Raw genomic sequence first — 27,281 nt, 5'->3', positions numbered from 1 at the left:
TAAGAAGTGGAGTTGTTGATCGCCTACCCGTTGTATGCAAACGTTCGCCACCTCGATGGAAGAGAAAGAAACCCCTGATATATATGGCTGTGAATATTCACCCACGACAGACGGAACCAGAAACGACCTAAGACTTATACCGCGGCATGAATCGAGTACAACATTTTAATCCAAATTATGAATATCCGCAGGAACATCGGTAAGTATGCACATTGCACGTAGGCACGTAGGCTTGGCTGCGATATGATAATTCTGAGATATGTCCCGCTTTCCTGTAACACCCTTTTGATGTGAATACACAGTTACACACTCTTTTTCGCAAAGAGTGCATGCAACGGTATAATCAATTTAATCTTAGGCCAATGTTCCTGGAAGATTTTTACATGTCCAAAAATAATCGCAGCACTGTAGTTGTGATACTTATGTCACGATACATCCGAGGTGTTTATTTACTGCGTAAAGGTTGACTTCTGGACGTAGCCTGTACGCGGAGCCAGGAAGTCGCTTGTTCCTCATGCAGTGCAAAAACCTTTGTTATGCATCAAGTAAACCGCCAAAGCTTCTTCCGGAGTTGGGAAGTAGAATAAAATTATAATAGACATACATTTGACGAATGGCATATTTAATCTGCGTAGCCTACGTACCGTCAGCATACAAAGAGCAAAATTCTGAATTGTCGAGAAAATGAATGGACTTTTGTTATTCGTATTTGGAGTATCATGTAAGTACTGTCTAAAAGCTATACATTTTGAAGTCTATTTTACGAAGAGAAGAATAGAATAAATTTTCGTCTCGACCGTCAAGGTATCGTCCAGTGGTCGTCGACCTTTTTGTAGCGATGAACCGTTCAAAGTTGTAGCTCTGTTTCAAGCACCCCTACCAGGTCAAACAGCATAAACTACTAAAAGTCGTCAGTCTCATCTGTATGTCAAATTGTGTGATACCGGTGTTTTTACTGCTGATTATATACATGTGTACCGACTGACAAATAAAAACGTTGTCACTTTAGGATGGTTGACAAATATTGGTCCATTACAAAGGCTGATTACTGAGATTAGGTGGACAAAACCACGAGTTTCACAAACAGGATATGAACTAGGGATGGTGTGAACCTCTGAAAGGTTCAGGTTCGTGTGAACGCGAACCTTTTTGAAAGGTTCTGTGTGAACACGAACGTGAACCTCGTGACGTCATATTGCTAATTCCAACCCTATCTTCCAATGAAGTGATAGCTTATATGTACACGATACCTAGCGAAGACTCGGACCACATAATGCCACAATGCTGAAGTACATATCGGCGTTCTAAACGTCGCTAAATGTATCAACAGCGGTAATCAAAGGATATAATAATTGCGTAAAATCAATACATTCCGTCGCTTTGCCAACAATTTCGACGAGGACTTACCAAGGAATATAAACTTACGCCTTAAACAGTCTTAGCCAGACCGGACAATGTGTTCGGAGTCTGAGTATTGCGACATTGATATTGAGCAGAGTGTACAACGGGTATCAATACTCGCTACCGATACCACAAACAACAACAAGTTATGCAGCAGTAGCAATCACCTTAATCGCACGGATTTGGTTTTAATGATACAGTAAAGATATGAAGTAAAGATTGACCCCGTACGCCCGTTCGATTTTTTACATCAGAAGACGATATCAATTCCATTGACTGGTTGAATAAGCATCATTCGCTGACTGCGTATATCGCTCGTGATGTTGTGTGATTGCGGGTCAAGCTCACAGCAGATAGTCACTAAATATTCACAAAGGGAAATCTGGTTATTTCGAGAAAACTTTTGCAACAAAGCAACTCAAACTTTTAAGGTTGTCGAGGTGCATGGTGCATGCTCGTTAAGCGTTGATTTCTTATGCTGCCAGCACCATGCATGGAGTGGCCCGCAGTTGAAATGCAATAAATTTGAGCCAAAGATCTTATGATGGAGTGAAAATTACAATTTACCAAAAGGTTCACAGTGCAGAACCTACCAAGGTTTTGTTGTGAACACGAACCTCTAAATTTCCGAGGTTCACACACAGAACGCGAACGTGAACCTCACGTTCACACCATCCCTAATATGAACCACTGATTTCAGGTGCAATGTTTATCATGTACCCCTGTGCACCCTTTTGTACTGGTGCACCAGACGCATATTTTCATTCACTCTGGGGTGCACCGTGCACACCGGTTGAAGAGGACTGGTATAGTATATACGTGAACCTCGTAAATACTATTATAAGCATTTGTCTTTGGCCTAATCAAACCCGACCTGGGCTCGAACCCACAACCAACTGACAGAGAAGCCGAACGCTTCGCGGCAGGCGGGAAAACATATACGACCCTATAGTTGTTGCTGAAAATACCACTAACGTATACAAGCGTTGGTCAAATGTGATAGTGGGTATTATCCCAAGGCAATGTTCCCCTGTAATTTTTGAGGAATCTACGCTCACTCACCATCTCACTGCGCGATCTCTTGGCCAACAGTGCGTAACGACTAAAAAAAGGTCATTACTTCGGATTTTTGTGCGCAGGTTAGATTTTCTGTGCGCAGAGACCATGTCAGCACTGCGCAATTGCGCGCGTGTGCATCTTAGAGAGAACATTGTCCCTGGGTTACCATATATTGCAGTGGTCGTGAACCTTTTTTGTCCGCAGAGCCATATTGGCCCTATTTTTTCCATCTCAACTCTAAAAGAGCCATACATGTCAATCAACTGTTACGTTATAACTGAAAATTCGTGATGTCATGGTAGCACTTATTCAAACTCACTGCATGGAATTCCTCATGTGCGCCATACTTTCTCTGTAAAAACTGGTATTACTGTTCTAAAATAAAGCTCGAAACGAGAGGTGAGGCACAAACCGGCCAAGCCTCCCCATCGATAACGCAATTCATCGTAAGTAGCTTATAGAATCTATTTTAACTGATAATAATCGAATGTGACTGTCACACTGATTCCGGAAATCTGAATAATTATCGACGTCTCAATTCTCAAAGTATTCGGCGGTAACATAACGTTGCGCTACACGCATTCATTTTATCGCCGGTGTTACAGAGAGCTATACTTACCAATCTAGAACGTGGATAGCTATATGGCGTTGTTTGTAATTCGAGTTTGTAATTGTGAATGTCACAGCCACAACAGTTCATCATTTCGCGTCGTAGATCAGGAAGACAATGTCTATTTGAAAACTGCGTTTTGAAATGAGCATTGCCATGTCTGCTATTCTCTTTGATTAATCAACGTATCGCACAATAAAAGATTTCGAGTTGGGTACATAGATATTGGCCGGCGTGAAAATTTACCGACAAGTCGCTGCAATATTGATCAATTCAGTACAGAAATAAATGTTTGGCAAAGAGCCATATCTTATACTCAAAAGAGCTATATGTGGTTCCCGACCACTAATATATTGGAATCAGTAAAGGAAAAAACGTTTATCGGATCATAAAAGTCACTCTACCGAAATTGGCAAAAGCTGATTTTGAAATATTTACTGAAAATCTAGTTGAGTTGACTAAAAAAAGGCGAATTTTCATAATTGACTCTCGCGTAACCCGTAATACCAGCATCTAATGCTGTCAGTGAGTGAATGTTTAGTAAATGTGATAATGCCATTACAAAAAAAAGGACGCATTGTCCTCTTTCACCCTGGAATCGATACAGGTACATTTAACAGTTCATGGAAAGTCACCGCTTGCTAAGTCCTTGCTGGTATAACTGCTTCAGATAAGGGTTGGGCTTGGTCCTTGAGTTTTTAATTTCTTGTTTGTTTTGCTTCGATCAATATTCAATACCAAGCTGTGAACATTTTATTTTCATGTTGCTTTGTTTCAATTTTCAACAACAACCTGTGAGGTCTTAATGTCATGCTTCTTTTGTGCAATGTAACCTGGACCCGCATCGTATAATCAACTGATTATGTAGTTGAATAGACATTGGTACTCGCAGTCGCAGATTATTACACTGGTCAACAAAATGAATTTCTTTTAGGCAGAACATCTGAGAGCCGTTTCTGGGGTTTTTGAGGTTGCTGATTACGAATATCACATTAGTTTTGTCGGATTGGCTCTTTGTCAGAAGATATTTATACCTTTAAAAAATATTACTGTATTTACCCTTTAATATTTCACTTGGTAGGAAGAACATCGCAGTTTTTTTCTAACTTTATACAGTGCATAAATAGATAGTTGACTATGAAGAACCCTCATGTCGTTCTCCGTCACTCAATGAATATTAACATGACATGATGCGAAATATTTGTTTGTCAAAAGAGCAGTTGGTCAAGCCTAAAACTTGTACTTGTGCCCACGGAAATACATATTCTGCTGTATCAATTGGTCATTCTACTAAAAATAAAGAGGAGCATAAAACTATTAAATTTGTCCTTGAAATGTTTAACTACAATACTCATATGCGTCTCATTTCTTTTGACATGTAAACGGCTAATTTTCCGCTGAGTCAACAAAGTGGGTATACCTAGCAACCCTATCAAACGAAAAGCTTAAATCCGGTATCTGGTATATTCGAAAACCGATGAAAAATTCCAATTTCACATCAGGACGGCGTTCACTGCATGTATTTTCTCCTAAGATGCAGTAAATAAAACTTTTTAGATGAGCACAAAGCTTCCAATTACAAACAGTTGGTCCGAAAATTCGTATCTGTATATCGAAAACTTGAGCAAAAACATGAGCATAAAAGTTCACTTCCTGATCAGTCATTTTGATATATTTCCTGATTATCTTGTTGATTAGAAAGGGGAGAGGTTAGAGAGACATCCGAACAACAAAAGAAAGATATCAGGGCAGATGAGATGAACAATTGAACATATTATGGCAGACCATTGCCGGAACCTTTCGAGAAACTGCACTAAATAGCTTATAGGCGAAAATCGTACAAAAAAAAACAATGTCCTTTAAAATAAATTAATAATATTACATTCCAACTGGTTATTTCAAATTTACAATAGGCGGTTGACGTAAAACTGATTGAATTAATGCCACGTTTTTTGAGTATCTATAGGTAGAAACTTATATACGTGACTGGAGTTTATTGATGTACATGATATCCGCGAAAGTCTGTAACTATGATAAATCTAATACCCCTAAATATAGTGCTGTTGCTGTATTTTTATTTAAAAGAGTCTTCTGTGTGTAAAAATAACAAGTAGATTGAATTTCTAGACTTTATAGTACGACTGAGCCGATTTTATATCTAGTCATTACTGCGAAAATGGGAGATTTTGATCAAAATAGCCACCTGGGTTATCTAGACAACAAGAGCCAAGTTGAAAAAAGTAAGGTCATATTCGGAATCAGTCCCCTTCAGAACCCCCAAAACCACTCTTACTTTGTCTGCCTAAAATTATGTGTTGACCAGTGTTATGATTGGAGTTTTTCGGATCGGATATTGCTCACTTCAAGAATCCGGCCTCGGAGTCGGACCAGAGAATTTGTCGATCCGCTCCGCCTTGACGGTAATCCTAGGATTATCGTATCCAAGATTTTATGCGCCAAGGTGCTGATGAAGCTTGCATTAGCATACATACGGAGACACCACACTATATATACGCTACAAAAACAAAATGAACGATATATAGAAATTAGTAATCACTAGGGCGTTTTTTTACCTAAAAAAAGAAAATTTTGACCGAAAAAATCCAAATTTTGACTTTTCTTGACCTAAAAAACCTGAATTTTGACCAAATTTCGACCTAACGTATGCAAATTAGGTGTTTTCCCACATAATGTTAAAATTGTACCACTTATCTTCATTTCTGGTTGGATCTGACTGTCCTAACGAAGTAGTTTGGCCTGAAAAGGCATTTTTGGCTTAAAAACGGGCAACTTTTTACATGAAAAAAAACAATATTTCCTACATTCTTGGGTAGAAAGTGCATGTCCTTACTAAGAAGCTTGCCAAGGACGTTCAACAGCAGCAGTTGTTGGCTGACAACACTGAAGTTGTGCGTACACTGCTGATGAAACAACGTGTTGCTTCACTCTGACAATGTTATCTACATCACAAATTTTCATCATGCGCTTCTTAATATAAGAATGATGCAATGCACAAGAAGTCTTTCTTCAGTTAGGATATTGCGGTACGTTGACCATAGCACCATGTCTACCTATTATTTGTGTTATTTGACCGTTTATGATTCACAATGAGCAGACGATTAGCCGTTTACAACGGTAGGCCTATAAAATAGGCTAACAGCGGTAAAATATCAAATTATAAGTTCACCGACAGTGCAAAATCTACGATACAAAAAAAATGCAGACGTCAAAAATGTTTTGACTTCATGAAAAATTTTGACAAATTTTGACCTAACGCTACAATTTTGACAAAATTTTGACAAATTTTGACATGTCAAAAAAAAACGCCCTAGTAATCACATAACCAAAGCACTCGCCAACCGTTGAAGAGTTGTCGGAACATAAAACCTCTGATGTTGCATGATAATTTTCTGAAAATATTAAATGTTGGCCATGATTAGATCTCATTCTGATCGCAAGTTCTTTTCCATTCACTATCACGATTTATTTCACAGTAATGTTCCTTCCTGGAAGTGATTCAATACAGGCGGTAAGTGTGTTCCTTTGTATATCTGTATCTTAATAATATTTTCAAACGGTATATGTGACTTCATGTCATACATTGGTAATTCTAAGCAATGGTATGAAATGGACTCTATCTATACTAGAAGAGCAGTTCTTCTCAACTTTTTGACCTAGCGGAGCCCGGTCATATTGTTCACGGCACCCCATCACTGCATCGATTTTAGGACGTTTCAATATTTTAAAAATACGGCAAAAAATCCCATCGAGTAAACTCTGGAATGGACGATCTGTCGGGAACGCATGCGAAATTGTCTCGTTTTTCTATTTCAGTGATAGTAGTGGGATTGCGTCATCGAAATTTCTTGTGACGTCACAGTGACCTCTCGGTGAATACCCGTTGAACCTAGGAGAAGGCGAAAACTTTTGTTACTGTGATATTTTCGTGACGGTGATATTAGATTGTATTAGAATAGTACCATGTGCCGTTTCTTGAAGCGACGCAAGAACAGAAGCCTTGAAGCCATGCTACATAGTGTATACATGTCTACCAGACCCATGGCAACAAACAAATGAGCTTTTCGTCACCAATTTTAATTGGCAACGAACATATTGTATTGCTACATATAGAAAATATAGCCACAAGTTCAACCACTGTAACCTAGATAAGCCCTAACCAAATGTCACATTAGTTTCCCCGTCCACGACATAGCGCTTGACGGATAAAAAAACGCATGAAAGCGAACGGATGCGACTTGTCACACTCTTGCTCTTTCTGCTCCTCATTTTCCGTCGTCCCTCTTTCTCGTGTAGCGTCCGTTTATAGATAACTAATCTACGGACTACGGCAGTCAGTCAGTTTGAGAACAGAAGAGAGGAGAGAAAAAGTCAGACGCGTTTACGGATCACGTATTTTTCGTGTAAAATTTGTGCAACATAAGCTGTAAGCATTGTTTTACGGAAATCATCCCGGATAACGCAACAACACGCTGTTTACTGTTTCGAAACAATATATCCGGTTAGTGTATGGTCGTTTATTCCGATGTGTCATGACGAATTTTAGGTTGGTGCCTGTGCATTTGTGCAATCACGAATCGCAACGTCGACGGGTTTTGAACACATAAAATCTGCGAATTCCGAACCTAGCGGACTCAAGCTAAACAAAGTAACAGGCGATGGACTTAAAATACCTCATTGTATTGCGGCAGTCTTGAGCATGCCAAAAGGAACCACAGTTGAGATGTATAAAAATGTAATTTAGCTGCAACATTACTGAGAACATCGCAATATTGTATAGTAAAATTGCACTATCGCGGCATATATTTTGTAACGGCGAAGCTATACCGATTTCGGTAAATGGCTATATATATAGCTCTTATTTGGACCAATTAAAATTTGGAAGCGTTTCATAACTTTGATGACACATCAAATATGTCTGCAGTAGATACCACATCAATGTATGACCGGAATTTCAATTCAATGTTTACTCAGGAGATCTGGCATAATTCATTAAGGTACTATATGTAGCATCTGCTTGGAATGCCAAAACAAAGTGATATTATTATAGTATATTCATGCACGTCAACAGGTGATTCTTATCTACAGGTCTGTGCTGCAATCTGCCCACACACCGTTTTATGCAAAGGTTATAACTGCAGGACGTTTGCACATGAAGAGCATGTTAAAGGTGACTTTTTGGTTGTTTACCGTATTGTCGCACATGAATTGTTGTCGCATCTGGCTATAATCGAATGACCGCGAGAGACTTTGATTACACTGTTCAACAAAATGAAGAAAAAAATTGGCAGAATATATCGAGTCGTTTCTGGGAATTTCGGTGTTGTTGGTTACGAATATCACTCTAGTTTTGCCAGATTGACCCTAGTTTAGGATATACCCCTAAAAAGCCCGAATTACTGTTATTACCTCCTAAATATTTCCATTGGTAGGAAGTAAATCGTAGGTTTATTACTTTTGTACTGTGCTTTAATAGATAATACTGTCGACACAAATTTTGGCGCCAAGAACGTTTCAACGGTTTTAGGGTATTTGCATGTCGCTGAATCCAAAAATGACTTTTAATTTTTCGAAATGGCTGTATTTCTTAAAATATTCCATATTTTAGTTTCAAAAATGCTAAAAATACCCAATTTAGACGTAAGTAAAATCTTTCTTCCTACAACTTTGATGAGCATACCGTATTCTCTAGTTCTGAAGAGATATCGCTAAACACGCAATCGTTGCCACAGAAGCCTTGTAAACGGGAATCATGTTTCATGTGAGGATCAAGCATAAATTAGGTGATATTGGCAGAAAACAAAAACAACTGACCTCAAAGCACAAGCACTACTTTTAGAAAAACTCAAAGTACATTCATAAGGTGTTAAAGCACCTTACAATATTTTTTGTTGGCCAGTGTAATTTACCATGAAGAACCCTCATATCGTCCTCAGTTATTCAATCAATATGAACATGACCTGAGGCGAGATGCTTGTTTGTCAAAAAGGAATTTGACAAGCCTTAAAAATTGTACTTTTGCACAACGGAAATTAATTTTCTCCTGTCCTAATTGGTCATTCTACCAATACTAAAGAGGAGCATAAAGCTATCAAATTTGTCCTCGTAAATATCAACTACAATCCTCATATGCGTCCCATTTCTTTTGACTGGTAAATGACAACTTTTTTTCCAAGTCAGCCATACCTAGTATCTCTATCAAACGAGAAGATCAACTGGTATCTTCGATAGACCTCATATTCAATTACTAATGAAAGCTTCCAATTTCATAATAAGAAAAACGCTCACTGCATGAAATTCAGGGGTTCTCAAAGGGTTGACCATGGCCCACTGGTGGGCCACGGAGCATTTTGAGGTGGGCTACAGAGCCATTTAGAAAATTTCAGAATTAATGTACTATATCGTATATTTCTTATGTTATTCGCTAAAAATATATTTGGATTATCTAATTATGCGTAGGCTACATAAAGCTTTTCATCCGACTCTGATTAGACGTAGTGGTACGCATGAAGTCACCGTGTACAAATTGAAAACGTTAGGGAGAAACGGTGGCTTTTTCCACTGGCTATGACAACCTACGGCTAACAGCAACTAAAATAATTTCAAGCGTATAATAACTGGAAGAGAATGCTGAAGTAGCCAAGCATTCCGGCAGGGTCATATGTCGTATGCCGTTGAAACGGGTATGCACTGAACTCGCAATGAAGTGCAATTGATGTACAGATTTACCGTACTTCGGCAGGCCGTATTATTGCAAGCTAAACATAGCAACAATTGCAAATTATTAGCAACTTCTGGCGGAGGTATACTGCACCACCGCGACAACGAATCTTAATGGATTGAGGATTTATCGGAGCGTATTAATCTTTGAAGCCGGTTTAAAACGTCCGGTCTGGAAATCATTGTACATACTGAAAGAGTCACGGGAATTGATTGTATCATTGGATTGAATGTTCTGACATCGCAACTTTAGTTGTTTTGGTACAAGACATACGAAGTAGGCCTACATCATGCATATTGAAAAATCTTTCTCCACTTCTCTGTAGTAACCCATTCACCAATGAATTGTTCGATACAGGCCCAGAATGATTATAATATTCCCCACAATAGTATCACTAAAGTCCCAATTATACAGTGCGGGGATCTGATCATTGTGTTTCGCGATGCGAATGGAGCAGCGGACGAAAATAATCTACTTACGAGTTTTAGCTTATGATCTACCAGGGCCGGAACTGCCGCACCCACATCCCCAATTGGGGGAGCTCGAAGGGGCCCAAGATTATTTCGTTGGTCGTTTGTTGAAGGATATTTATTCAACTTGAAATTATTTTTTTCGCGCTTCGCGCGACTTCATATCCCGGGAGATCGAGATTTAAATAACATCAGTTACAGAAAAATGCGCATATTTTAGAGCAGTGGTTCTTAACCTTTTTTCCTCCAGCGCCCCCTTTCAAAGATTATCGGACGGGCGGGCGGACCCGTTGGTATGACTTCGTTGCATGTTATTTCGTGACCCCCTGTCTGCTATGTCAAAAAATATAGAATCGCCCAACAGGGATATCTAATTCTATACATCCCTGTCGCCCAATCGTACTAAACTAAAAGACGCACACGATTTCAAATTGGTATTTCCTCACTGGCATATAATTTTTCCCAGCCAGATGGAATTCGTCTTCTGAGGTTCGGATTGCCAAGACAGGAACATTCGGTGCCAGTCATTTAGGCGCCTATGGACAATGACACCTATAGGGGAGATGTGGTACCGATGGATCAAAAATTGCAAAATGATCTTTGGCCCTCAAATCTTCAGCCGAGAATGGCAGATCTTTTGCTGTCTCAACACTTCGATACAAGCTCTACCTATCGCGGACATTCGCCTTTTCAAAAAATATTTACAAACGTTTAAAATTTGTTGCTCGAACGTGTCATCGGTCCCCACCCGGTGGGTCCAAAGACACACGACCATGGGACCTATGAGACATACGCTCAAAAACTCAAATTTGTTAACTTGTTTTGTTGTGTATACTATAAGCTAAGCTACAGCACGCCAATGAAGAATGTTTCGTCGCAACCTTCAAGAATAAAATAGATTATATCAACTCAAATGTTGGCATAAAATCATGTTTTGATTTACGCCTAAACTTACAAAATTAATGCCACATACATATTACCCGCTAATCGACGTTTTGACTTTCAAATAACTCGTAATAGCGATAAAACACCACAGGTACCTATGATTTACCGCCTATATATATGTAGGCGAGTTTCTGTTGTTAAGTGATTAGTTGGCCCATCTATTTTGCTATGGTACCATAGGTCCCCCACCCCATAAATATTGTAATTGACTTGAAAATAGTCCACTCGAGGATGGTATTGATTCAAAAAATATGTGCCATTATATACCCTGATACAAGCCCTATACTTGACATCAAAAATTACGGCGGGTTTGTTAGTCTGAAAGGCGATATAGAAAAAAGCAAATGTCGATCCAAATTTACTTTACGCCCCCTAAAACGTAAATCATTAGTCACAGACCCCATAACTCACGCAGGTCGAATTTTTTTGCATGTGAGGAAAGATTCTGTCAGCATGTAACTGTGTACAAATTCACGGAGTGTAATCATGGAATTATCATGGGGAATTTTTCAAGTATTTTCGGTCCCAGTGATCCATCGGTACCACATCTCCCCTATGTCTTTTGTAAGCTATAAATAACGAAGTTTTCGGTATGTCCTATATCGCATATCGCAGCATACGAGACATAGTACAAAGCTACGAAAATTACTGGAAATAACGCATTTCCAAAATTATGATCCCTACAACATGGTCAAGAAGTGCAATGAAATCGGTATGGTCGAAAAAATACCAAATCATCCTTGACGTTACGGATAACAACGCATTATATTCTTTGTGGTGGCATAAAAGGTAGGCTGCACATTTGAACTTCGACATAGTATTTTCCGTTGTGACGTCATAGTGAGTGGTACTCGAATACTCGACTCGACTCGAAGCATAATACGTGATTCAGAATTAGAATTTATATTCTCACGGATGTGTAGATGGGTGGGTAGTGTATTGTCCGATATCAATTTGTTTCAACTGCTCGAGGCTTCGTCGTCGATCCTCAATTTTGGCTGATAATAAGAGACTGTAGCATGTAGCTATACATTGACTCATGTCTTTTATTAGCAGTTCTACGTGTGCGCGGGTGATCCAACGCCTTTTTGCATAACTTTATATTCGTTATATGATTCAAGATAAATGGCCAATTAATCTGCCCTTCACGCAGAGGCCTAATAGTAGGCCTAATGACTTTGTATCATCACTCATACTTCGAAAATTCAATTTGACTTTAATTGGGACTTGACTTGACTAGAGTCTTCTTCGAAAATCAATTGACTTGATTTGACTCGGGTCAAAATGTGCAATGACTCGAGATGACTCGTCACTCGAAGGTAGTAACTTGATTCTCACGCTGGTTCGCACACAGAACGCCAACACGAACCTCACACGTTCATGCCATCCTTGCCAAATACCAACTACGGCTGTCACATATCATTCGTCCTACTATATATCCATGTTCACGAGCAATGAGCATGTATGGGAAGGCTAATTGAACCTTAGCAAGTTATGTAGACCTTCAATTGCTGAAAGACCTCTTTCAACTGAACAAATTTAACACTTGATATTTGCAATCCGGTGACCTCCAAAATCCATATGTTTTTTCCATAACTGCTTTTCTTTTTCAACAGTGTGTCACACGTGCCAATGGTTCTACCGACTCTTAGCCGAGCTGTCACCATATCTGAAATCAAGAATCACGTCCAAGACTGACATCTCGGACTCTTCGGATATCTACAACCAATCTGCCTAGTGTGGAGTTGTCGTGATGGGCGACTTTTATCATTTATTTTGACATTATCTGATGTCGGTTGTGAGTGTTTTTCCCTCTTCCAATATTATACGGATGATACATATTTAGTAAAGGTTCCGAGGCACATGACTGCAGAAAGTTCTATTTGATACCTACTAATTCGGAACAGTAACCTTCTTCTCCACGTAAAATTTTGAGTTGCCCAATTGCAACGACGAGGTATTCTTTTTTGCTTGAGTGTTACCTTTGACTACTTGAATATAGGGATTCTGCTGTGAGTGTAACAAACGGTCATATTCATTTCCTAATAATGCGTATATTCTATTGAAATATCAATAAAGAGAGATGCGAAGCATTGGGGAGTAGCCTACGTAGTTGATTTCACTTCGTAGGCAGATGAGTTTAATAGCAATGCATTTATAAAGATTGTATTGATCGGTTATTGTCGTCCAGCCATTCGCAGCCAGGATGTTGTGTACGAGCACGAGTAGGCCTACCTATAGTAGGCTATGCGCCAAGTATAAGGATTGTAGGTGAGTTGAAGGTATGAGGTTTTGATATAGGAGGCCTATATTCAATTCGGACACGGTTTCTCTTGCTCAGTAATATGCAGACTAAGTCTTTATCCCTGTATAATTGAAAAAACAGGTAGCAATACATCGTGAGTTACCCGACCTCAACACCTACTTTCCAGGTCAAATATTGAAGGGATCCCTAAATATTAACTCAATTTTACTTGATTGGATCTTTCCAACAATGTTTTCAATGGATGTTGTATCCTCGACTTGGAAATGTCTTGCGTTTTGCATTCGATATCCAATGGGCACACGATTTCCATAAAGCTTCATGGGCGTAATAATTTGTGTTAAACTACCGTTATATCCAAACATTGTGAATGATGGCTTTTATGTTGGCTTGCAACAGTAAATATACCAAGTTCCTCGCAGAAACTGTCCTTTCTGTAAATTTTTACGTGTTGACAGCGTTCTTGATGCAACCTTTTGCGACTCGGTGGTGCACAGCGATTGGGACAGTAGCCAGGTAGTTCACAATCCAGTAGCAGTTCAGAACCGCAGTTGTAGGTGAAAAGGATGCAGCTTCAGCGATGTGGCATTGGCGAGAAAGCAGCGCATGTAATGACCGAATGTATGTCACCAGAGTGCCCTAAATGGTGTGGACACAGCGAGGTAGAACGGCTTACTCCTTACTGCATTCGGATTACGTCATATTTTCCATTTGGTCAAAGGCAATTTTGCGGCCATTTTTGACCGGCTTGCCGAGCGCTAAAGTTGATGAAACGGGTACCAATGGAAAGCTGCTGCTGTACTGAATACGAAAAGATCAATTCCATTTTGCTCATGGCCCTAGAACGCCCCAAAACCAACCTCAAATTTTGCATTGCGATGGAGTGTATTATGACGCAACAATGCTCCGTGGCAAAACAAGAGTGCAGTTCAGGAGCAAGAGCCAAAAAGTATTGTTGCGTCACAATGCACAACTTCATCACAATCCTAAATTCGAGGCTGATTTTGGGGAGTTCTATGGTCATGGAACAGTGTAAAATATGTATAGGTTTGGATGAAAAATACATAATAGATACATCAATAAGAGAAGGTATTCAGAATAACGCGAAACAATAACTTCATATTGTTAATTTATTCGCTATAAGCTTTTCGACTGACCCTCATCAGTAGCGAAACGTCAGTGATAGGGTGAATCAAATTCGAAATGTTAGAACTATTTTGTCTGTATGACGTAATAATAACAAAAAACAACAACTAGTAGACGGGCAAGATACGGTAGTAACGGTACAAAACACACGTTAGCGAGTACATATTCGGTTATAAATAACCGAAAACACAACACATAACATTAATGAAATATTCCAAGAGTGTGGAGGCGTTCCTTCTGGCGACAGAGAATCGGGTTTCGTAGCTTTATGCAGTGGCGGCTCGTGACAATATCGGGTGGTGGGGCAAGGGCTGCAAGCGACTGACGATGACGTCACAATGACGTTTTCCAACATAAACAAGTAACTTGATAGTACCGTAACACGAATTTCCCGACAACAGTGTCACGATGACGTCACAATGACGTTTTCCAACATAAACAAGTAACTGGATGGTACGGTAACATGAATTTCCCGACAACAGTGATTTTAACGTATGTGCCACGAGAGGTCTGCCGGTGAGCTGTGCCTTGAAGTGTGGTAACTGCGTAAACGGCGTACGGAACAAAGATTCAACACGGTTCATGTTCGCACTTGACCTCACTAATTATCTGCAGAAATGGAAATGACTATAACTCAAGAGATTTGTAAGCCTAACTGGAAAGGTCAACGAGTCCGGACACATACGCAATTTTTATCTCATAGATTCGGCCTGTCATATTGAATCCAAAACATCATTCTGAACTCGGAAATTCGGTCTCGGTACAGCATAGGAGATTTTGGCCTTGAAACTGGAGACTGTAACACGACACGGCTTACTGTATATATGTCTGCTGCGAAATCGCCTATGGAAAATATATTACCGAATAAATACGTGGATGAAAGCCGTAAACTTACTACACTGTTACATGACATCATCGAGAAGTAGCCTCATGACACTTTTCGGTATGATACACTATCAAAATTAATACGAACAGACCAACACCGAATTTTGCGTAAAATTTACTGAGGAATAGGCTGATCAAGGGATCAGCTGTTAGTCGCCAGCTATCGCGCTTGACAGGGGTGAAATTTGTAGCAGACCTCCGTCTGTAGTTGATCAGTGATCACACACGATTCAACAACTGCTGCAGAGCTTTTATTATACGTCTGTCCGCCGAAGCGGCCAGAGGCAAAAGAGGAAGTGAAAGCACGATGCGATAATACTACAACGGACGTAGGGGCAGTATAGAGCACGGCTGTCACACTATTCCCCACCAAACTTGAGAAGTGCCTATAAAAGCACTCTCACAAACTACAATAAAATAAACAGCAACATCAAAACCGACAAGTTCAAAATCACCAACAAAATCGCAAACATCCGCATGACCGCATCACATTAGCAGAACACTAACCCTTAACTAACATGAACAATTCCCTAAACTAATACCCTGAACAATTCCCTAAACTAAAACCCTAACAACGCCGCGCCACATCAACGGGAGAGTCACATGCTCCATCCCCTCTTCATAACATCGGACCGGGAGAGTCACGTCAAGCTCCATCCCCTCCACGCGCGCTCACATCAGTTCCGCCAGTGAAACAGTAATTACGAAGTGAAGCCATCAGTCAGTTCTTCAAACTTCTCATATCGATGCAAAACTGCTTCTTCAATCGGTTCAGATAGCCAATGCCGTAATTGAATTTCCGCCCATCTTTCAGCATACCGGTACTGTCCAGGAATCTTCAGAATTGCAGCCAAATTAATGAAGTAACGTTTTTAGCGTGCTCGCCATTGTAGCAGATCTCCGTCTGTAGTTGATCAGTGATCACACACGATTCAACAACTGCTGCAGAGCTTTTATTATACGTCTGTCCGCCGAAGCGGCCAGAGGCAAAAGAGGAAGTGAAAGCACGATGCGATAATACTACAACGGACGTAGGGGGCAGTATAGAGCACGGCTGTCACAAAATTGACATTGGAGAATATTAAGTAAAAGTAAATATTTGAATGCAAACCGAGAATGTTAGTAAACTGTTTCATGATATCATCATCTCATCACCTCTCAGTATGGAACACAGTTAACGTTAGCACAGATACACCGGCTTTTGCGTGAAATCCGCAATGCGTTAGGTAGGCTAAAGTGTCAGATCAGCGCACATCTCTACCATACTCGACCTTGATAACAAAATTACTGCCATAATCATTGAGTGTCAACCTTGAGACTTGGCACAGCGTTCGATACTAAAATCAAGACATACCGTGCAAAAGCTCATGACGGATCTAGGTAAGGAGCATCGTTAAAATCAATAGAGACCAATACCGGCTTTGCGTAAGATCTGTTTGCGATAAATGACGGGTCAGTTCTCACTCGACTTAGGAAAAGAAATTACCACCAACATAGTTCAGTGACAAACTTGAAACTTGGTACAGTGTTCGATACTGACATTAAGACTTACCGTGCCAAATGTCATGACCGATCTCGGTATGGAACATCGTCAAAATCAATGGATACCAATACCGGCTTTTGAGTAAAATCTGTTTGCGATACATGACGGATCAGCACACACTCAACTTCGGAAACGGAATTACTACCCTAAACTTTAGGTAGAAACACTGAAACTTGGGGCAGTGTTAACTATCACCATCACGACATGACATACCAAGTTTCAAGAATTATCATGGTGTGAAACACCATCAAAATCGACCTATACCAGCAAAGGTCGACTGAACGCATATGACGGTAACCGAGTTCAGATATAGATACGATTGTTACATCACACCTTAAGGGCAACACACCTATGTTGCCCCGGTTGCTCGGCAATTTTATGAATAGGAGAGAGTAAATCACCGTTTCTTTATTGTGCGCGGCTTTGAGAGAATAGACAGTGAAAGCTTGTTATGAGCGCTACCGGGGCATGCCCCGGCTAGGCATTCGCAAAGCGAAAACACAGAAGAGAAGTCGATTTTCTCAGAGACTTCGCTATATATGGGCATTTACAAGCGAAATAATAAGAAGAATGCGATTTTCGCTGTGATTTCAGTATATATCGATTGCTGTGCATCTATAAATGGTAAAGAATTGTTATTGAACAGAATTTTAGGTGGGGCAATGCCCCTGTTGCCCTATAGGACGAGCCGCCACTGGCTTTATGATTGTAGATTCCAGGACCTTTAAATGAATAAGAGAACGGCCACGAGCAAGAATAGAAAATTGACGGTCATTGTAATGAACAGCACATTCTGGATGGGATAAGAGATGCTGTCCAATAGCCGAATTACAAGCAGTAACTTGATCATAATCACGCATTGTGTCAACAGACTGCGATGAAGGAGTAGGAGAAACATTAGTTATTCTAATTTGCCGTGGGACATCCTGGCGAATTCTTTGCTGCAAGCGCTGAGACGTATTCACGCCGCACAACATGATGCCATCGCAATTACACGATAATATCCGGTTGGTTTGCGAAGTCGTTAGCGTATTGTTTGACTTTGCTACGATTGCCTGTCTGATTGTTAGCCAACAAATCCGCGAGGCAGATTAATGTGTGTGACTCAATTGGTTATTTTTCTACTATGCCATGGTATGTAACGAAGCCGAATTTCACATTCGTATGTGCCTTGACATTCTTAATATCTACATTTTCCAAATCCATGCTACAATAGCGTTTTTGCGCTTTTATATTTAATTGCGCTATCACAGAAGTGGATTGAACCATTTGTGTCTCACATGCGCCTCACGCTATATTTTCAAGCAATAAATATGTGAATTAAGTGTTGTTGGTGCGAAAATGTTCAACGTTTATTCATTCATGGCCATCGCTCAAAAATACCAATAATTCGGGTCGACATGATTTTTCTTTTCTTATAATTATTGAAGGTTTTCACAACTTATTTTACTTATCCTGAGTACAGGTGAAGAACTGCTCCACTTGCCTCCCACAACCGACTGTGGCAACCATACAATATCTTCAAGAACCTATCAGTAGTTGTCGCTAGTAATTCAAATACAATCGTCTTATTTCAATCGAAGATTTAAAACTCTCTAGCCCCCCGGCGTTACTCTAACTTTTCGTTATGATCTTGTTGGACCATTTTAGCAATCAGGCGACGTTATACTCGTATCACTTCATCGAAGCGCTGAAATCCACGTTTTTACCAGAACCTTGTATATATCTGGACATCGAAAACTGCGCCATTACTAGATTAAAAACCCCCAATGTAATTTTGAACTCCGAACGGACATACATCACGCAATAATATTCCTACGAAGAATTGGGTTCAAACTTTCCTCTCGAAATCGGGACTGTTTTTTACATTTTAAACGTGCTAGGTGCCTATCGCGTTCGATAGCCTTTTTTGAAATAGAAGAATTGATGAATCCATAATTGTATTGCGTGCCATCTTCACATTATTATACGACATCAGTGCTTGAGGGACACGACCGAAAAATGGATCATGAAGGCCATAAATTTGAGTTGAGACCGCGCCATAGCTATCATTTCATGTACGTAATATCTGATGAATCTCCTGAAAAAAAAATCTACCTTCGGTGCTTCGCTCGTTTTCATGTCCACTGTGCTCGATACCATAGCCCAGGGGTTCTCAACCCGCGGCCCGCGGGCCGCATGCGGCCCGCAGACGTATATTTTGTGGCCCGCGACATCTTTCAGCATAAACGCAATTTACTGAAACGGTATTGTTATAAAGAGATTTAGATACTTAGCTCTTTTATTGCATCGTCTCTGTTTCGTTTCATAATTCATTATTGAAAGCAGTGGTTCTCAAAGTGGGGGCGCGCTTCCGGGAGGCCTGAAAACATATGAAGGGGGCGCGAAGCTGCGGTCAAGCAAAGAAAATTTTGCACTGCGCCCAATTTATCTCCAGCTCTTAATTCTTGCTCTGTGTAGGCCTATAGTCCGAATTTCATATTTGAGAATTCTCTCATCAACAGCCATAACCTTCCATGCCACCAAACTAGCCGTTGGTTTTGCTAGCATTCTGGTTGCAATTTGTGATATGACGATAAGGGACATGAAATTTTTCCCTATCAAAAAGAGGGGTGTGTCTTAAAAGGTTTCCGCACAGACTACTTCAACCCCGCCTTGGTCGAATCCACCGACATTGCATAACTAATTATCTGGTTGAAATTCATCAGAGTGGACATGTATGTAGAGCAGTGGTTCTCAACCTTTTTTTAGTCATACCCTCTTTTTTGATAGTGAAACATTTCGCGCCCCCCCCCCCCCCCCTTATCGTCATATCAAAAAATCCAACCGGGATGCTAGCAACCCCTACAGATGGTTTGATGGCATGGACGGTTATGAGTGTTGATGAGAGAATTAAAAATATGAAATTAGGTCTGTATATAGAGAAACACGCGTGAACTGGACGCAAATCGCAAATTTTCTCAGTTGACCGCTTCTTCGCGCCCCCTTCAATGCTTTCACGCCCCCAGGTTGAGAACCACTGATGTAGAGGAAATCCTGGCTGGGTAAACGCGGGGAGGGGACCAGCAAAAAATATCAACTTGATAAAGCTGACTTCTGTAACTATTTGTGCCGGGCCCCATGTATTGAAGGAAAGGAGCATGGTTGTTGTTTGGTTTGCTCGGAAATGACCCGGAACACGAGACTTCTCAGTTCACTCACAGCTGAATGTGCTAATGCCCTCCGTAACGCAAAAGTTACCGTAATTTTATACTTGCTCGCTCACGCATTGAAACAGAGAGTTCGGTTCTCGGGTGGAATGGTTTGAAGTTGCAAATACCGACACAGCAACGAATGCAATGCAAGCTCCATGAAGGGATTTACTTGTGCCGCTAGGAGATACATCGATCGTCTCACAAGAAGCAGCAGCTGCAAACCTACGAATGCTGTTCATTATAATGCACAAAACGTACTAAATCCCCGTATACGACTGGTAAATATAGGCTACAGTAGCCTAAATTTAACATTCGCCCACAAATACATGTTAATATTGTTCTGCGGCCCGCAGCGTCTTCTGCTGTTAAAATGCGGCCCGTTGTACACGGGAAGTTGAGAACCCCTACCATAGCCGATAAACGACACGTGCACAAAAGTGATTACGACACTATGACTCTATCATGAAAAATTACCTCATCCTCGTATCTCACAAGTCCGTCTGATGTCATTTTCATATTTGTCTGCCCTTTGGTTGGTCAGGAAATATCTAAATACCGTTGCTACTCAAAATATATTGTATTCCTTCACACGTACCGTATCAAACTAAAAGAATATCTCTTTCGTGAGGCGCACAAGATTTCGAACACACAATTCTTCACGGGTCAAATTATATCCGTCTTCGGGACGTTTATCAAACCCACCCGCTGCTCACGGAGTAAGCACAGTACAATTCGGCGCTGGTCATCTTGGCGACTGGTCAAATCAATATCGAAGGTTTTGGTCGCCATACGCCGTTCATTTTGTTCCAAGGTGTTATCGCCGACAATCTTGGGAGGGGATATTGCTCGAAACGTTGCATGTATTAGCATATCCTGATCCCGAAATGGCTTTCGCCGAAGTGACGGTACCTAATAATGCCTCATACACAGTTTGCATACTGCTCGACGTAAGCATCCCAAAGACTTCATGGGATGCGACGAATAAACCGTTCTCTTATAATTGCGAGCACAGAATAATTCCTGCATATTACGCATATTGGATATTTTTACTCTATTCTTTTTGGGGTGGAGGAGGGTATAATACCTATATCAAAATCAAGAAGTCCAATGAAAATAAATCGCACGAGGCGCGAAAACAAATTCCAGGAGGTATAAATCTGCTCAAAGATACTTTACTGTTCTTTCTGCTCGGCAGTCTGAATCTTGCGCTGCCGATTATGGGCGCGGAAGCCTGTCTACGGGTTATATATCTATGGATGCTAATCGTTGTAATTCATACACGTTTGTCATGAGTTTAATAACACCATAACACGCCCAAGTCGGATTCGAATGAAGATATTGCTGACAAATTGTGTAGCAACAGCAACATAAAACTTGATGAAGATATAGCAGACACGTAGTACAGCAACAGCAACATGCAACTTTATGAAGATAGCTGAGACTCAGTACAGCAACAGCAACATACGACCGACGAACAGAATAGAAGTAAGATTAAATAAGGAGCGAACGTAAGTAGGATTTATAATTAATTTTGCGACAACGTTAATGACCAATTGGTGGTTCACAGTAGCTTTATATAACGGTGAAAACAGCCTATCCGAGAAGGCTTGATTATACCACTGGTCAACGCATAGTTTTAGGCCAGACCTGGGCAAAGTGCGGCCCGCGAAGCTATTCTGTGCGGCCCGCGAAAGGTTGCTTGGAATTCAAAACATAAAACTTCCTTTTTGAATGACTAAAACCATAAGCTGTATCAAATGAACATGAAAATTCGTTCACTTTGAAGCCTGTTCATTAATATATCACGCTTACGCTGCCTGCGTAGCCTACCTGGCATGCGTAATCCAGATTCAATATAAAGGCAATGTGGCAAAGTGTGAGTAGCAATTGAAGTAACAAGCAATCACTCTTTCCATATAGTTTAGTTCAAACCTTCCTTGTTGACATTGTCACATTACGCATTAAACGGTATGTGTTTCAATTTGTGACGTGATATGTTTGCAAATCCCTAATTCGTAAAACAAGTCAATCAGTGCTCGCGATTACTATTGACTCATCGTATCTATCACCCATGAACGATTACCGGGCATGTCAAATAAAGAAAGCCGAAAACTGAAATTCAAAGAAGGTGTAGGTTTAGAATTTAGAGCACTAAATATTAGCGTACTGGAATCAGGGGTAATCCATCCTTTCAGTTATTGCCGATCATGTAGCCGAGATAAGGGTTTTAATTGAAGTCGGTCAAGGAAGGGCGATGTTTAGAAAAACTGCAAGCTTCGCTCAACATAAAGGCTATTTAACCTGTACACTGCTCGGAAGGCAGTGACCAAGAACATAAGCTCTGTACTATACTATACATTTCAATTCAGTGATTCTCCAACTGAGATACGTGAAAGCATCAGAAAGGTGGTGCGAAGCCGAAGTTTATTGAACATTTTTTCGCGAAGTGCGCGATATACCCCTAGCTTGTAGTTGTTGCTCTGTGTATTGTCCGACTTTGATATTTCACAATTCTCCCATCAACAGCCATATCTTTCATGTCATCAAACTATCCGTTGGGATTGGTAGCATTCCAGCTGCACTTTTTAATATTTTGTGATATATATCCTGATAAATTCGCGCGAAATTGTCCTTTATCATAAAAATGTATCATGTTCAACATTGGTTCGAATCATGACAGCTATAGATAATTTTTAATTAATTCATTAACACAGTCACTGAGCACCATTTATTACCAATGTAATTTAGAAATATAATTAAAAGACGTTGGAGAATATAGTTAAATATTTTCACTCGGCCCGCCAACGTATTTATTTTTCTCATTTGGCCCGCGAAGGAAAATAATTGCCCACCCCTGTTTTAGGCAGACAAAGTAAGAGTTTTTGTTGGGGTTATGAAGGTCACTGATTCCGAATAAGAACTTGGTTTTTTTTTCAAATTGGCTCTTGTTTTAAAGATAACCCATGGGATATTTTGACCAAAATCTCCGATTTTTCGCTGTAATGGCTAGATAGAAAATCGGTTCAGTCATATTATAACTTTTTGAAATTCAATCTACTTGTTATTTTCATACATACGACTCTTTTAAAGCAAAATACAGCAACAACACTATATTTAGGGGTATTAGATTTATCATAGTTATAGACTTTCACGGGTATCATGTACATAAATAAACTTCAGTCATGTAGCTATATAAGTATTTACCTAGATACTCAAAACGATATAAATTTCAAAACTTATGTACAGCTGGATTATGAACGATATATAACAAGGCGATGGATATGAAAAATCCATAGTCCAGTAAGGCAGCGGTTCCAACCGTTTTTTCAGATCACAATAAGGTACTTGGTAATATCTTGTGACACAAACAATATTGTGAAAACCATTGTGACATTCTGTCCTCATTCATCATTGGTTTCTTAGCAATTTTATCAGTTCAATACACCACAAAAATGCGATACAATCAAAAGATAGGAAGGTGTCGAAGCGACATGGAGTAGTCTATGGAATCAGATACCCACCTTGGCCTAGGCGATGTAAAGAGGAGGCATGCACACTGAATGAAAAGGAATATAGATAGTATAGAAAAAAGCAAGCCACAAAAATGGGGTGACATGTCATAGAAGGCGGGATCGATAGGTCAGTCGTGGTCCGGTAATCTTGAGGATGGATTATAGTATTCATTTAGTAGTAATTTCTTTTATTTCGACTTGAATGTGGACATGGTCGTCGACTGTCGGATAGCCGGCGGGATATTGTTCCACACATCAGGTCCGGCATATTTGATCGAGCGATGATCTTTTCGGTCGATCATATGATATTGGGACGACGTGGACGCGCGTGTGTTGTACTTGTGCGCTTTTGATTCCGAGGTAAAAAAGTCATTGAAATATTCTGGGCAACGACCGCTGTGGAACTGATACATAAACCTGGCGATTTCTAGTTTCCGCATATCTTCTATGTTTAGGACACCAAATCTCTTCAGCAGCGACTTGTTCGATGGACAACCAGGCCCCTGTGGGACTCTAGCTATGATGCGGAGTACCTTATGATGTAGTTTTTGCAGTGGGTCGAATGCAGGTTTATTTGCAGCCCCCCAACAAAGGATGCCATATTTTTACTGCGATTGGATTAAGAATTTAAAGAGTATCATCTTCCAATGATCAAATTCAACGTTTGTATATTAATCAACAACTGATTCGATTCCCCACAACTTGAATAATCAGGCCCCAAACTTCCGTTGCCTTGCTAGTGCTTGGTGAATTTTACTTCTCATATTAATACATAATCCCAACGAACGATGAGCTCATTTATCGCCAACAATCTTATGCATTTCATACGCACTTAGTCCCGGATCTTATCTCAAAAAGTCAATCTGTAGCAACTAGAATTAAATCAAATAGCTTGTAAAGCACTCCTGATCAACGAAGTGACAGATATCTCCAGCAACTTACACAGAACATGTAATACCAAGGTATGCACGCTAGTGGAAATGACATGTATGTGAAGCCCAGATCAGCCCAAATCATTGTCAGGCAGTGCAAAGAAATAGGTATGGTCTACCTACAAAATTATCTTTAATGTGCTGTATTATTCACATCATATTCTTTGCGGTAGCATAAATGGTAGGCTGTATTTGAGCGTGTCGCATTAATATGCTGTTATGACGTCATATTCAATGATACTTTATTACTCTAATATACGAGATTCTACTTAGAACCGAATACCCGATTTCGAATTAAATCGCTCAGGACCTTGCCCAGTCCAGCCCTTATATTATGAGACCACAACTGCATGTTTTTCACAGCTAAGCTAGTGAGATACTTCAAGCTAAACGACGGAAACCAAAAACAGGTTTGTCCCAGTTCGTGTTCATCGTTCTTTTTCACAGAGATTGCCGTAGAAAATTTGAAATCCAAGCCATTTTGAAGGAAAATTGTCTTAAAATACCGCAATCCGACATATTGCTTCACGGTGTAGAACAGTGGTTCTTAGACGGTGGTCTGTGAGGCATTTTAACTGGGTCCATGCCATCATAAAAAGGCAGCATGTTTGTTAGCCTAATTTGTTATGGTAGATCATATATGAAGCACTTTTGCTTCATAGCTGATAAAACTTCAGAGCTCACATCTTTAGCAGAGGAATGTTTGGGATAAAATATCCTACTTTGAAGACGTCTTTTAATTGCTGGTATGTCATTTATTTCACGGTGAGTCTCATTGATAAAAATATATTGCAGTTAAGAAGGGTATTGTTGGGGTTTGTGTGAAAGATAAAACTTTGGAATATAAGGGTGAATCAGTGTAACTTCGCCATTCTCGTAAAACCTTTTCGATATGAACCTGTTAGTCTCAAAAAATTATTGAACCTTTACATTCGCTTAATAATAATAATATTGTTCTAATCTGTTCCATGGTGTTGAAACATCTAAATCAGTGGTTCCCCTCCTAAAAAACAAGGGGCGATAATAGCAAAGGGGGTGACTGGGGACGATAGAGGAGAAAATGTTGGTACGTCCAGTGAGATATATCTATTTAACATAGTCAGAAATGCACGTGAAGGCGGCTTATTCTGCATATGACGCGAAAAAATAGCGGAAAATAGACGCGTAAACCAGTTTTTCGAGCACCTACCACCTCGAAAAATGACCTTTTTTTAAATAAATTTACTAGACATCACAGCTATGGGAATAGATTTCCCGATTATTTGTCCTCTTTTCTGGGTCCGTAAATGTGGCGAGCGAAAATTTGTGTCGAGATTGATAAGGGGCATTGAGTCGAAAGAGGTTTGGAACCACTGCTCTGAATGGAATCCATGTTCTCACGTGGTAGGAATAACCACAATACCAAAAGAACTTCAAGATGAGCTGCAGGATAAGATTGACTAGGCCGCACATCGTATCATCATTGAAATTCTGTTTCTCAATTTTGATGCCTCTTGTTACGGTCATACCCAAACGTTTCGTTTATTGGCCTCGACTGGTTTTTCGGAAAGTACATTTTCGGCTTTCGTTCATATCAAATCGTGGGCGCGGATCTCCAAGACACGACAGCGTATTTCAAGACATAAATTTGCACAAATCCAATGAAATGAATACGATTTGAATCAAATAAGCTCTGCCCAAAATTCACATAGTATGATGTTACTTAGCGGAACATTTACAGTTTACACTTGGTTAAAGGTAATATTAGCACAATACAGATCAAGGTGGCAGGACCATTGAGATAAATTTGAAAGAAATATTGGTGGTCCGCTGGGATCTTGATGGACCAAAGTAGGTTCGCGCATTAGTGTAGCTGTAGAATATTCCAAAGCTCGTTTGCCTACACCAGTGGTTCTTAACCTTGCCCTCAGCGCCCCCCAGGGGGCGCTGGCGATTTTGAAAGGGGGCGGAAACGCTCAGGGGGCGATATGGGGGGCGCTGGGCTCAGGGGGGCGGTATGGGGGGCGCTGGAGAAAAATGGCTTCGCAGTAGATGATGAGTAGATGATGTGGTGATGGGACATATCCTTAATGAGTATTCAGAGCAAATTAACACCGAAAACTTCGTTACATATAGCCTTCAAAATACATATAGGTTTAATTGTCCATGGGCGCCTAAATGACTCACACCGAATGTTCCTGTCTTGGCAATCTGAACCCCAGAAGACGACTTTCATCTGGCAGGGGAAAATTATATGTCAGTGAAAAAACACCAATCTGAAATTGTGTGCGTCTTTTAGTTTAGTACGATTGGGCGACAGGGATATTATTGTTGGGTGATATCCCCGTTGAGCGATTCTATATTTTTTGATATTGCAGACAGGGGGTCACGAAATAACATCATGCAACGAAGTCATACCAACGGGTTCGCCCGCCCGAATATGTTTAGTTATTAGTAACGGGCCCTACAGTTTCCAAGAAACCTCACAATGTTCGCTTTAAGTTTTGATGAGTCTGCGCACACTCAACAAATCACTGCGCTGACCCTTGGACAACAGTGCGTAACGATTAAAAAAGGTAATAACTCCGGATTTAGTGTGCGCA

The 27,281-nt window shown here is 40.3% G+C and overlaps 1 protein-coding gene and 1 long non-coding RNA gene across 2 annotated transcripts in view; both read left to right on the top strand.

Annotated features, from left to right (window-relative positions):
• LOC145439514 (cornifelin homolog A-like) overlaps positions 1 to 27,281 on the top strand; it is a 428,374-nt gene that overhangs the window by 306,121 nt on the left and 94,972 nt on the right. The window lies entirely within an intron of this gene.
• Positions 544 to 13,270, top strand: LOC145440036 (uncharacterized). Its single transcript, XR_013915410.1, has 4 exons — positions 544 to 721; positions 6,565 to 6,599; positions 8,177 to 8,258; positions 12,841 to 13,270. It is a non-coding gene; the product is annotated as an uncharacterized LOC145440036 (long non-coding RNA).

Source organism: Botryllus schlosseri, chromosome 5 (assembly GCF_051294905.1).
Source record: "Botryllus schlosseri isolate E-star chromosome 5, Bs_hap1, whole genome shotgun sequence".
NCBI classification, from domain to species: Eukaryota; Metazoa; Chordata; class Ascidiacea; order Stolidobranchia; family Styelidae; genus Botryllus; species Botryllus schlosseri.
This window is presented reverse-complemented; position numbering and strand designations above follow the sequence as displayed.